A 12,636-nucleotide genomic window follows, 5' to 3' on the forward strand; every position below is an offset into this window, starting at 1 on the left:
ACACTACTGAACTATAATAATAATATACGGACACACAAAATACTGTTGTATATATTAAGTGATATTTATTTATTTTTAATTTATTTATTTACAGTGATAGATATATTCTGTTTATATTTTATAACCTATACTGATTAGGCTAACAAGGCTCAGCTAGAGGTCATTAAAGTATTCAAGGAAAACTGAAAAGTTAACAAAACCACAATGCAAATATAAACAACAAAAACAGGTAAACACAGGTATAGGTGTAACAAAAGTACTGTAAAAGTAATAAAACTCATTAAGTGATAAAAAGTGTGCAAATATGTAGGTTACAGAGGTGATAACAATGAGAGCTACTAGGTTCATTGATTACAAAAGGGAAATAGATCACTTCATAGGAGGGAGGCATATTTTGGCAGTTACATTGAAATGTAAGGTATATGATCAGATTGTGGGTTACATGAGTAAAAAATGTGACAGAAAGAGAAAAGGTAATATTACTGTTCAAGATAAGAAGAAGGGGATTTACACATCTTCCACAGCAGCAGGACATAAACAGAGAGATCACTGTTACTGATAAAAACCTCCTCACAGAGTACAGTATGCATTTCTAAAGCATACTTCTCATCCAAATACACTAAATGAAGGTATTCCTTTGAAAGACAACTGAGCAAAAGCCCTTGAAATAGACTGTAGGTGTCATAATGTGTACATGTAGTGAAAACTTGTAAGTGAATGGGACAGGGCAGGGTTTTAGGTGTGTCTCATGTATAAATAGGGTGGTGGTTGGTTGGAGCATTTTTCAAACAAAAACCAGAAGAACCAGTGGACAAAGGATACAAATAATGGGAAAGTTTATGAGGTACTGTGGGAAGTAATGCTTTAAGAAAAGTATGGTTAATGCCTTAAATAAAGTGCATGCAGTAGGGATGCTGTTTGTGATGGAAGAGGCAAAACCAAAATAGATATCTGAGCATCAGATATGGCCTGCTGGTAAAAAGTGATCAGATAAGAGTGTGAGTAGACTGATGGCAAAAATGGCCTTTACTTCCATGCATTAAGCTCTTTTCACAAATATGCTGGTGGCTCTAATTTAAAAGTGTGTACAGAAGGTGAAATAATAAGGATGTTCACAGTGCTAGCAGGTGAACAAAATTAGTCAGATTCTTAACAAAGGGTATGAATGGTGAAGGTTTTCATGATATTATATTCTGATACATTATTGCTTAGAAGTTTCATTGCCATATTACAAAGCCTGCTTGTTCATTTCATGCTATGAAGCTGCATTGTCTTGCAGTTGTGGTTTGACTGTAGCACCTGGTAGAGGAAGCAGGTCAAACACCATTGTCTTATTACACTGCAGATCTTGGACTCTACTTTAGTAATAGAAATTGTAATGCAAGAGAGTATGAGAAACATGCAGACATACAAGCAGATACACACAGTGAATCTTTTAAAGCCTTGAGGGCTTGTGGAAGTTTCTCTCAAGATAGACCTTCTGTATCCCTTTGTGCAATAGTTTTCTTTGAGAAATGAATGCAGATGGAAATAGTTCATTTAGATGAATTCTTCATCTGAAAATGACTTCATCCCTGTTAAGAACACAAAGCACAATGGCAGCATGTTATATTAGGTCTAATAGTTCCTTTGTGTAAAACATACTAAGTGTAAGCAAACACAATATAAAATAGTCAGGCTTGCAACATAGTCAGCTGGTGTGGCATCAGAATTGAAAGCAGCTGGCCTCATTCAGGTTTGTATAGTGAAATACATTCATGGACAGACACATCAGGGTGACACCACAGCATATTGAAATGCTAATAACTAAATAATAGACATATTTTACCATTAACATTTATTAAAGTGCTTAGTAGAAGCTGGATGGTATGTGTGTGTGTGTGTGTGTGTGTGTATGTGTGTGTGTGTGTGTGTGTGTGTGTGTGTGTGTGTGTGTGTGTGTATGTACAGTGGATATAAAAAGTGTACACACCCCTGTTAAAATGCCAGGTTTTTGTGATATAAAAAATTAGACCACAAGAAATCATTTCAAATCTTTTCCTACCTTTAATGTGACCTATAACCTGTACAACTCAATTGAAAAACAAACAGATCTGTTAGGGGAAAAAATATAAAAAAATAAAAAACGTACAATAAGCTGGTTGCATAAGTGTGCACACCCTTAAACTTAATACTTTGTTGAAGCACCTTTTGATTTAATTACAGCATTCAGTCTTCTTGGGTACACACCTGCCATCAATTAAAGAGACTCTGATTAACCCCAAATAAAGTTCAGCTGTCCTAGTAGCATTTTCCTGACATTTACTCAGTTGTCTGCTACAGCAAAAGCCATGATTCGCAGAGAGCTTACAAAGAATCAAAGGAATCTCATTGTTGAAAAGTATCAGTCAGGAGAAGGGTACAAAAAATTTTCACCGCATTGGATATACCATGGAACACAGTGAAGGCAGTCATCAAAAAGTAGAGAAAATATGGGACAACAGTGACTTTGCAAAGAACTGCACGTCCCTCCAAAATTGATGAAAAGACAAGAAAACAAAACTGGTCAGGGAGGCTGCCAAGAGACCTACAGCAACACCAAAGGAGATGCAGGAATTTCTGGCAAGTACTAGTTGTGTACTACATGTGACAACAATCTCCCATATTCTCCATATGCCTGGACTATGGTGTAGGGTTGCAAGATGGAAGCCTTTTCCTACACAGAAAAACATCCAGGCCCAGCTAAAATTTACAAAACAATACATCAAGTCTCCCAAAAGCATGTGGGAAAATGTGTTATGGTCTGATGAGACCAAGGTTGAACTTTTTGGCCACAATTCCAAAAGATATGTTTGGCGCAAAAACAACACTTTGCATCACCAAAAGAACACCATCCCCACAGTGAAACATGGTGGTGGCAGTATCATGCTTTGGGCTTGCTTTTCTTCAGCTGGAACTGAGGCTTTAGTCAAGTGGAGAGAATTATGAACAGTTCCAAATACCAGTCACTTTTGGCCTAAAACATTCAGGCATCTGCTAGTAAGATGAAGATGGATTTCACCTTTCAACATAGGAATGATCCCAAGCATACATCCAAATCAACAAAAGAATGGCTTCACCAGAAGAAAATTAAAGTTTTGGAATGGCCCAGCCAGAGCCCAGACTTAAATCCAATAGGAGGTTTGTGGGGTGACCTGAAGAGGGCTGTGCACAAGAGATGCCCTCGCAATCTGACAGATTTGGAGCACTTTTGGCAAGGAAGAGTGGGCAACTGTTGCCAAGTCAAGATGAGCCAAGCTGACAGACTCCTACCCAAGAAGACTGAAGGCTGTAATTAAATCAAAAGGTGCTTCGACAAAGTATTAGTTTAAGGATGTGCACACTTATGCAACCAGCTTATTGTACGTTTTTTATTTTTTTATATTTTTCCCCTAACAGATTTGTTTGTTTTTCAATTGAATTGTACATGTTATAGGTCACATTAAAGGTGGGAAAAGTTATGAAATGATTTATTGTGGTCTCATTTTTTTATATCACAAAAACCTGGCATTTTAACAGGAGTGTGTACACTGTTTATATCCACTGTATTTGTGAGCTTGTGTAAAGAAGCATGTGTGTACATCTGTTGACTACTGCTCACATCATATAAGGTCAACCAGCACTGAAGTAATAATTCAAGTAATAAGTGAAACCAATTCAACTCGAGTTTAAGTACACTCAAATTAAAATAGAAGGGAGTCCTAATTATTTTTCTTTCTCAGTCTTATTTGCATTAAATAATAACTAGTTTGATTCATCATGATATAGTCCCAGATCATAATTTTGTCTTTTCAAAATGAAACCAAAAAGACCTATAGAAGTAACTTGTCAAAAATGACCCCCTTAACTCTGTGCCATCTTGGGACCTCTAAGAGCTGCATTTTATCCACTGAGTAAGGTTCTGATGTGCTTCCTGTAGCTCATTTTAGAGAGTTTGTTTTTTTAATACCTCCAGTTGCCTTCTGAATAATTCTAAGCAAGTCACTTAACTAGACCATGCTCCTGGATCACTCCTGAAAAGAAACACCTGAATCAAGTGGGCTTTCCCAGTTAACAAAAAAAAAATGCTACTGGGTGCATGCTAAACTTTCGATATAATAAATTTATAAACTCACAGTGCAAACAGTTGTTCTAAATACTAGGAGAGAAGTACAAAAATTACATTTGTTCTGCACAGGCTCATCATTACCAGTAGCAACATTTTGATTTATACTACCAACAACCTGAGTATTTTTGTTCATCCAGCTGTTTGGTTTATTTTTACATGAGACAAGACAAATCTGTTTGTGTTACTTATTTGCAGAGATACTTAAAGAACTAGGAAACAATCATTAGAACAGTTAAGTATATGGTCAACATTAAATCTCTATATAGCTATACTAGACTGAGATAAAGTATCGCTGCCATTTGAAATCCCTATGAAATATATCTCAAGCTGATAGGTTCAGTAGGTTTGAATATAGTATGGCTTTACAGTTATTATTGCAAATGTGTATAGCTCCACTACAAATACACAAATACTGAAAGTTCACATTACCCTTATCAAATTTCAGGAGCGCTTATATTACAGTTCAAATATAAGCATTCTCAGAATAAGTATATACTTGCTATGTTCCATACCCTAACAAATGTGACAAAAATAAGATATTTTTGTAGGGAGGAAAGCCCCCAGCACCCCCAAATTTATTTTTTCTCACTCTGGTATCACGGTATCTCAGAGAATGAAATATCATTGACAAGCAACATAACATCCGTCTCTCTTTCTGCAAGGCACACAAACCTCATACTACCAAGAATTCACAAATAAATATGTAAATCTCAATCTACAAAGAAGTGAGAAATTAAACTGCAAGGAAATGTGAACTTCTGCTATCATGATTGAGCAAATGAAAATACACCAATGAGAACAGACAATAGCAGCATCAATCAGCTGGTTCTAGAAGATACCTGGAGACATCACTGGGGCTGAAAGCGTAGCATAACATTTAGAGCATTATCTCACCCACTTTGGAAACAGTATCAAACACATGTATCATAAACATTTGCAATATTTGAATGCAATACCTCCTTGCTACCAACATTTTTGGCAAGCTTTGAACCTACAATATTCAGATAAGAACACAAATAATGTACTTTTATTGAAAAAATAAATTCATGAAAAAGTGCTCTCACATTCTAAAATCACTAGAACTGAGCTAATCTGTCATTGCACTCTTTAACTCTCTCCTTCTTTATATGTGTATATATATATATATATATATATATATATATATATATATATATATATATGAGATTGGTATTGATCATAGAAGGAACTTTTAACCGAAGCACAAACAGCCGGACATACTTCCGCGAAAGTGCTTTTTTACTGAAAAAGCACTTTTGCGGAAGTATGCCTGCAGCTAGAGGGAGTCGTGGGGGAATGACTGTTGCGGAGATTGTACTATGGTGCGGATAAGGGAATATTCCCTTTTCCTCACTGTAGTGTGATCTCAGAGTGAGAATATTAAAGTAGGGGGGTGTGGGGGGCACAGCCCCCCACATGGAGTGGTGCAGGGTGGCTTGCCTCCTGCATAAAAGTAGATTTATTGTGGGGGGTTTTTTAACGCACTTTAACAAAAGCGCTATTTCGGTAAAAACGCTTTCATTAAAGTGTGTTTGGTGATTGTTGATTTGGACTATTGAACTTTCATTCAATAGTCCTAGATCCATATATATATATATATATATATATATATATATATATATATATATATATATATATATATATATATATATATATACATACAGATTTATATATACCATAAGTAAAGGATTCAGTGAGAATGCACATTTTATTCTCAGCCATAGTCTCCTTTCCACTTCACATCAGACAACATACTACACATGCAGCATACAAGCTTGCTGAATATGAGGGGAGGGATCTTATAGAGATGAAGTAAATTCTAGGCAAGACAATACTTGTACACACCTAAAATTCTATGTTTTTCTTTCATTTATAAAACAAATTAAGGATAGTTTATTTTCTTTTCTTTCTTTTTTTTTTTTGTAAAATTATGTGATTCATTAAAACCTGCTAGCATTTTGCCAGGTCCTGTGGCATACAGGAATAGAGCACTGGCTATGGCCCAGTTTACCATTTGATTAGCAGCTCAGGCACCTGAAGGAGCTGGTCTTGGAATGAGTGACCACTGCTGGATTCCCCAGCATGAGGAAGGAAGGCGGCTCTGTCTTGCCACTTGAGTCACACCAACAGGGAGCACTGGGTGTTGCAGCTAAAGAGCATGAGCCTGTTAACATGCACTGCCAATGTGTATGCACAAGTTGATAAACATACACACAGAGGCACATTCCCTGTAGTAGGCAGCATGCAGTAGACCTCAGAGAGCTGTTGTAGGACAGGGGGTACTCCACTATGGGAGGGGCTGCTTTGAGGATCATCAAGCTAGCCTGCTCTCTACCACATGACTGCTGCCACTGGGTAATGAATGAATAGGCCATAGGTCTGTTATATAGTCCAGGGATGTCCAGATGATGTATCAGTTAGAGCTCACAAGTGTTTATCTACAGCAATTCCTGCAAAACCTGTTTCCATAAAATACTGAAATGTAAACACCTCTTTATATTTACCTTGGTGAATTCTCTCTATAGCTTATTAAGAAAGGCTTCTGCCATCTTAAGTCTACTCTCAGATTGCTAGGTGCAGACTTCTTTGTTTATTCAGATCTCAAAAACATCTGCTAAAGTTTCTTAGATTAATAAATAAGAAAGGGGGGCATTATATTCATAAACATGGATCTCAGCAGTGTACATTGCACACTCGATGCAGAATAAATTCCCGACAGGAAAGAGATGTCTTCCATTGTACATACTCTGCAAATGACCTGCATTGTACATACTCTGCAAATGACTGCCCTTGTCAGTGACAAGGACTTGGCTGTAATTTCCTTTGAAACAGAAACGTAAATGTATAGACTTCTTTCCAGCTAAGAAAGACTGAAACAAACTAAATTGACTAATTTAATTAGATTTTGGTATAGGCTGTTGTGCTCTTTGTGTATGTAATAATGTTATAGTATATTCCATAGTTTATATCTGTAAATGTTACATTTCATGTAGTATCTACCTTTGGCCCAGTCCTCTTTGGACCAATTTGTTTTTCCAGTTAGCAAATGAAATAAAACTTTATATTTACAAATGTATATGAAAAAAAAAACAATTTTAAATAAAATATGGAAGTCATTTATTAGTTAATTTTCATCTAGCATTAGAATTTTGAGCTTACTTTTTGAACATAATTGCTACATTATATATGCCTTGTGATTCATAAAGAATCCCTTGGGCAAATTGCAGTGGCCAAAAGTTACAGTTTACATGATCACTTAAATTCTGATTCAGAGACAGGTTTAGCCACAATAAGGAAGGCCTCATTATTAACTAATCTGTGTGCCTCTGAATCGGTGTAATTACTGCCAGCACTAAACAACATTTTTAAATAGTAATTACCACTGGAGGCTCATGCATCATATTGGCATAGGCACTGCCCATTCTGTGTCTCACATACATGCAGAGATTCATACACGTATGCGCACACACGCACACACACACACACACACACACACACACACACACACACACACACACACACACACACACACAGACATCCCCTCCACACATAGTCAGCAGGGCTGCGCCAGTCAGCCTCACTCATGGGCACACTTACCCATTCACCCATATTCACACACACACACACACACACACACACACACACACACACACACACACACACACACACACACACACACACACACACACACACACACACACACACACACACACACACACACACACACTGCATGTGAGCTGCTAGCAGAAATAATATGCACTTATAGTTAATAGTATCAGTCCCCTAACTAATCCTTGTATTGCAACCATCCAGACACACACACACACACACACACACACACACACACACACACACACACACACACATACACTAAGTCCACTTATACATGTGCAGATATGCACAGACACTGCCACATACATTACATGCACACACTCACACCCCCACTACTACATCTCCACTTCATCTTATCTAACCTACCTGTAATGCTGTCTCCCCAAAGGACTATAATGGAGTAAGGCAGAATTTTAGCCATATTAATTAACACATCTGCCTGTGCTAATTTACTCAACTGAGCAATTCTCAGATTTGCTTGACTGCGTAACTGCCTTCCCATAGGCATTTCAGGGAGACAGCACATAGCTAATTACTGACTGCTTTGAATCGTTGTAGTGGGCCTATCTCTGAATTAAAAGTGGGTCTATGAGTGCTTGGCCACTCATATTAGGACTTACAGTTCTTTTTAGTCATTTCTGAATCCCAGGGATGGAGTGCTTAAATGTATTTATTTAGTTTATTCCACCTGTGCTAATAACAAAGATAGTTGTAATGCATTATTACTATAAAAGGAAGATATACACTCAAAAATGGATTGCTTAAAAATATGTTTACCAAGTAAGTGCATGTGAGCTGCTATCAGAAATTATATGTATTAGTATAATTAATAATATGCAGAGAAATGTAATAGTTTAGTATGGATTCTGCATATGATGCATATGATACACTGCAGTGGTGAGGCCCTTCCATAAGGAAAGCCTTACAACTGACCCAGATAATTACAAACCTATCAGTTTTGCAAGCCTCATCTGCAAAAAAAAAAAAAAATGAAATTTATTACAAATGACCTCATAAACTGCAATATCAAAAATATTATTAGATGTAGTAAAAATTGGAAAAGTAAAGTTACCCCCCCCTAGTGCTGAATTTATTAGTATGGCAAAAATTGTTTGCAGTAATGAATTGCATACTAAAAAGATGAGATCTTCTGATATTACACAGTCATATAAATCTTGGTTTAAACTTAAAGACGTGCTTGAAAAATATTAATTGTTGTTATGTATAACTTTGATGTATTGATCAGCTGTGGACCTATGTAAATAGTTACTTGATCGTTTTATAATTGATTTGTTTATTTATTGTTTAAAATCAAATAAAAAACAATTAAAATATATATTATTAGGCCTAAACTGAATAGTGTGGCTTTGTGAAGGGTAGATCCTTTATATGGACTCTGGTAAACCTCTGTGAAAGGGTTATAGAGGCTGTAGACATGACTATGTAGTACATGGGGTATATCTTAAACTGGCTAAGGTGTTTGACACCATTCTCCATGCTGACTTCATAAGGAACATAAATGCTTTAAAAATTGATCCATGTGTGGGAAGATGGATAACAAACTGGCTGAAGAACAAAACCCAAACAGTATGAGTTGCTGGTGCCTCATCAGGAAGTATGAAAGTGATCAGTGGTGTCCCTCAAGGCTTAGTCCAGGGACTTCTCTTTTTTGGCCTTCATTTCTCAGATCTCCAGTCAGAAATCTAAGACCTCTGACTAACAAAGCTTGCAGATGACTATAAACTGGAGGTTATTGTTTAGTCACCCTCTAATACTCAACTCAGATCTTTCAGAATTAACTCTTCTTAGTAAACTCTTGGTATACTAAACATGGGCTCAAACTAAATGCCAAAAGTATAGTATTATTACTTTTGGTAGAGAGCCTCTCTTGTACTATGTCGACAACACATTACTACGAAATGAAAATTTAGGCAATGACCTAGAAACTTGGATAGATAATTATCTAACACCAGTTATCAGGAAATCCTTTTATTTAGCACAGCTAATTGCCAAAGTAATATCATCAAGGTCTAAAGAGGTAATTACTCCCTTATTTTTTGCATTCACTTGATCAATTATCAGGTACTATACCCCATATGAGATATATCTCACTAAACCTATTAAACAATTGGAAAGACCCCAAGGATTCCTAACCAAAAAGATCAAAGGACTAAAGTCCCTGAGATACCAAGAGATGCTGGAATCACTATACTATATTCGGTGTCTGTAGACTTTTGAGGGGAGATATCTGCCTCATTTACTGTGCCATTAGAGACCCATTTGGCCTGGATCTTCTGTATCTCTGCAAGTCCAATGGCTCCAACAACATTAGAATCAGGTACCTAAATCTTCACCAACAAATAAATAAAACATGATAGAAGGACAGGTTTATAATCCAGCACCATCCTATCCTCAAGAATAAACTTATTCTGCATGTTAAGCAGTGTGGCTCACAATCTTCCTTTATTTATAACCTAGATGACTGGATGAGTTTTCACAAATTTACTCCAGGTGTGACTGCCATTATCCTCCTGGATAAAGAAGGTGCCATGTGAGGAAGGGTAATGGCAGGCTGTGAATGGTCATAAGATTCAATGGCCTTGGAATATCTATGACTGTATGAATTTAAGATGCTGCAGAAATAATGGATGCGTACCATTGTCTCATGCACTGGGAGTGATGTGTGACACTTTGCATGTTTAATTCCACTGAGTGTATTTGTGTTTTGAGCCCCACTGCCCATAAACAAACAAATCACACATCCATGAATGCGTCTGTCCTCCACTACTTACCCTTTGTCTGCAGCACTGTATCTTGACAAGGACGACCACCGAGAGGAAGTATCTGCTATTTTTTTGCTTATTTGTTTTTTGAGTTTGTTCATTTTTGCAAAGTTTCTAACTGTAGCCACATAGCTAGGATTAAAAACAGTTATCTCACTGCTAGGCTACTAGATGCAGATAACAGTAAGAACCAATATCACTCTGCAAGCCGCATATGCTGTTCAACACAAGCCTTGTTTACGTAATACACAAGTAGTTCACCTGCAGTCATGTATAAAAGAGACTTCAGCTATGGTGCGTGCAATAAGTACTGTGATCTGTAGTGTGTAACACTTGATAGATAGGGGTTCTAATCTCACTCTAGGCCACTAGGTGTGGGTGGGTGGGTGGGTGTGCATCTCCCTGCAAAACAACTGAGAATCCCTCTTTGACTACCAAACTACAATGGATCTGCACTTTATGGCCCCTGCAGTTGATGCTGGCCTCTGAACTCCTGTCTTCCACAAGGCCTGCTGATGTCATGTACCTTAAGACTACCAATTGCCATTCTAATGTCAGACTGCAGCTGTGGCACATGTGGTAAGTACTGTGATCTGTTATGTGTAGGACTAGATAGGTAGGGGTTCCAATCTCACTCCAAGCCACTTGGTGTGTGTGTCTCTGTGTGTGTGTGTGTGTGTGTGTGTGTGTGTGTGTGTGTGTGTGTGTGTGTGTGTGTGCACGTGCATCTCCCTACAAAATAAAAATGATCACCACACTGATTTAGAAAAAGGTAGGGTTTTGCAGTATTTTGGTTGTAGCAGGTGATGTGGGCCTCTAAATGCCTGAGCACAACATGGCCTGCTGATGTCATCTAGCATAGGATTACCTAAAGAGACATTCACAGTAGACTTGAGATGTGATATGTGCATTAAGTACTGTGATCTGTAGTGTGTGCCATTAGATTGGTAGAGCTTCTAATCTAATTGCAGCCAACATGGAATCTGTGTGCTGTGCAGTGTTCTGTAAACATTAATTGGTAGTGGTGCTATTCTCAATGTAGCCAGGTTTGTGTGTGTGGATGTTAGACCATTTTACATCAGCATATGGAACCATAGGATCATTGAACCTTACTAGCCTAATGGCCCTAGAGCCGTTACCATCCCACCCAAGTTCTTACCCTTATTTACACAATCAGCACATATTGTTCCTGTCCACGAGGGACACAGGCAGAAGCCCTGTGGTAAAATGACAGTCACTCAGCCAATCATACATGTAGATCAGAGTGTATGTGCAGTAGCTTTAAGAAGCATGTCAAGGGCTGAGTGTGCACATATAAATACCAGGCATGTATTGTTCCTAGTGCCATTTTGAGAGTGCATCCAGAGAATGAGCATGTATCATTGCAGTAGTTTGTATATGTTAGTTAAGTTAAAGTCAGTAAATTTCTGTCATGATGTGTTTGTATGTAATAAAGCTGATTGAAAACAACCCACAAAGACTCTTCTATTGTGTCCAAAGTAGAAGAGCGACATGGTGTCAGAACGGGGATTCCAGAGAATGACTTTCGGAGCCATGATGTGCAGAGATCACAGTGAATATAAACTAAGAGATATGAGCATGAAAAAGAACAGAAAATCAAAGGTAATGAGAATTTGCACAAACTGTTTATTTTATAAAAAAGATAAAATGGACCATTACAAGGGCACAGAGGGCATTATTAAAGAATCGGGGGCAGAAAATGTTTATTAACTAAAGGGAAGTGTTTAAAATTGAGATATTTGACAAAACAATTATAGATATTTGACAAAACAATTATCAGAAAAGCAAAATGAGTATGTTTAAAGCAAAATTAGTGTGTTTAAGGCAAAATGGGCATGTTTAGAGTAAAATGAGCACAAGAAAAAGTACAGTGGGCATGATAAGAGATTAAATGAGCAAAATGAATATAATAAGGGCAAAAGAAAAAAAAAAGGCCCATTAAGTGTAAATATAGCAAGGCAACTGCATGTTTTATGGTGAAGTGCTGTGTTTTGCTATAGCTATGACTTCTTATTGTATCAAAGGCATAACTAGGGTTATTTGAAGTATCTCAAAGTGTGTAAAAGTGCTTACAGT

General features: G+C 37.3%; 1 protein-coding gene across 2 annotated transcripts in view; it reads right to left on the reverse strand.

The window, feature by feature from the left end:
* Positions 1-870: 870 nt before the first annotated feature.
* Positions 871-12,636, reverse strand: part of PRKAG3 (protein kinase AMP-activated non-catalytic subunit gamma 3) — a 1,357,042-nt gene continuing 1,345,276 nt past the window's right edge. For both annotated transcript variants that reach the window (XM_044075227.1, XM_044075226.1), the window contains one exon: positions 871-1,574. The gene's annotated coding sequence lies outside the window, so the exon portion shown is untranslated. The remainder of the gene's footprint in view (positions 1,575-12,636) is intronic.

The sequence above is a fragment of the Protopterus annectens genome, chromosome 6.part0 (genome assembly GCF_019279795.1).
Source record: "Protopterus annectens isolate FY-2018-M chromosome 6.part0, PAN1.0, whole genome shotgun sequence".
Lineage (NCBI taxonomy): Eukaryota > Metazoa > Chordata > Ceratodontiformes > Protopteridae > Protopterus > Protopterus annectens.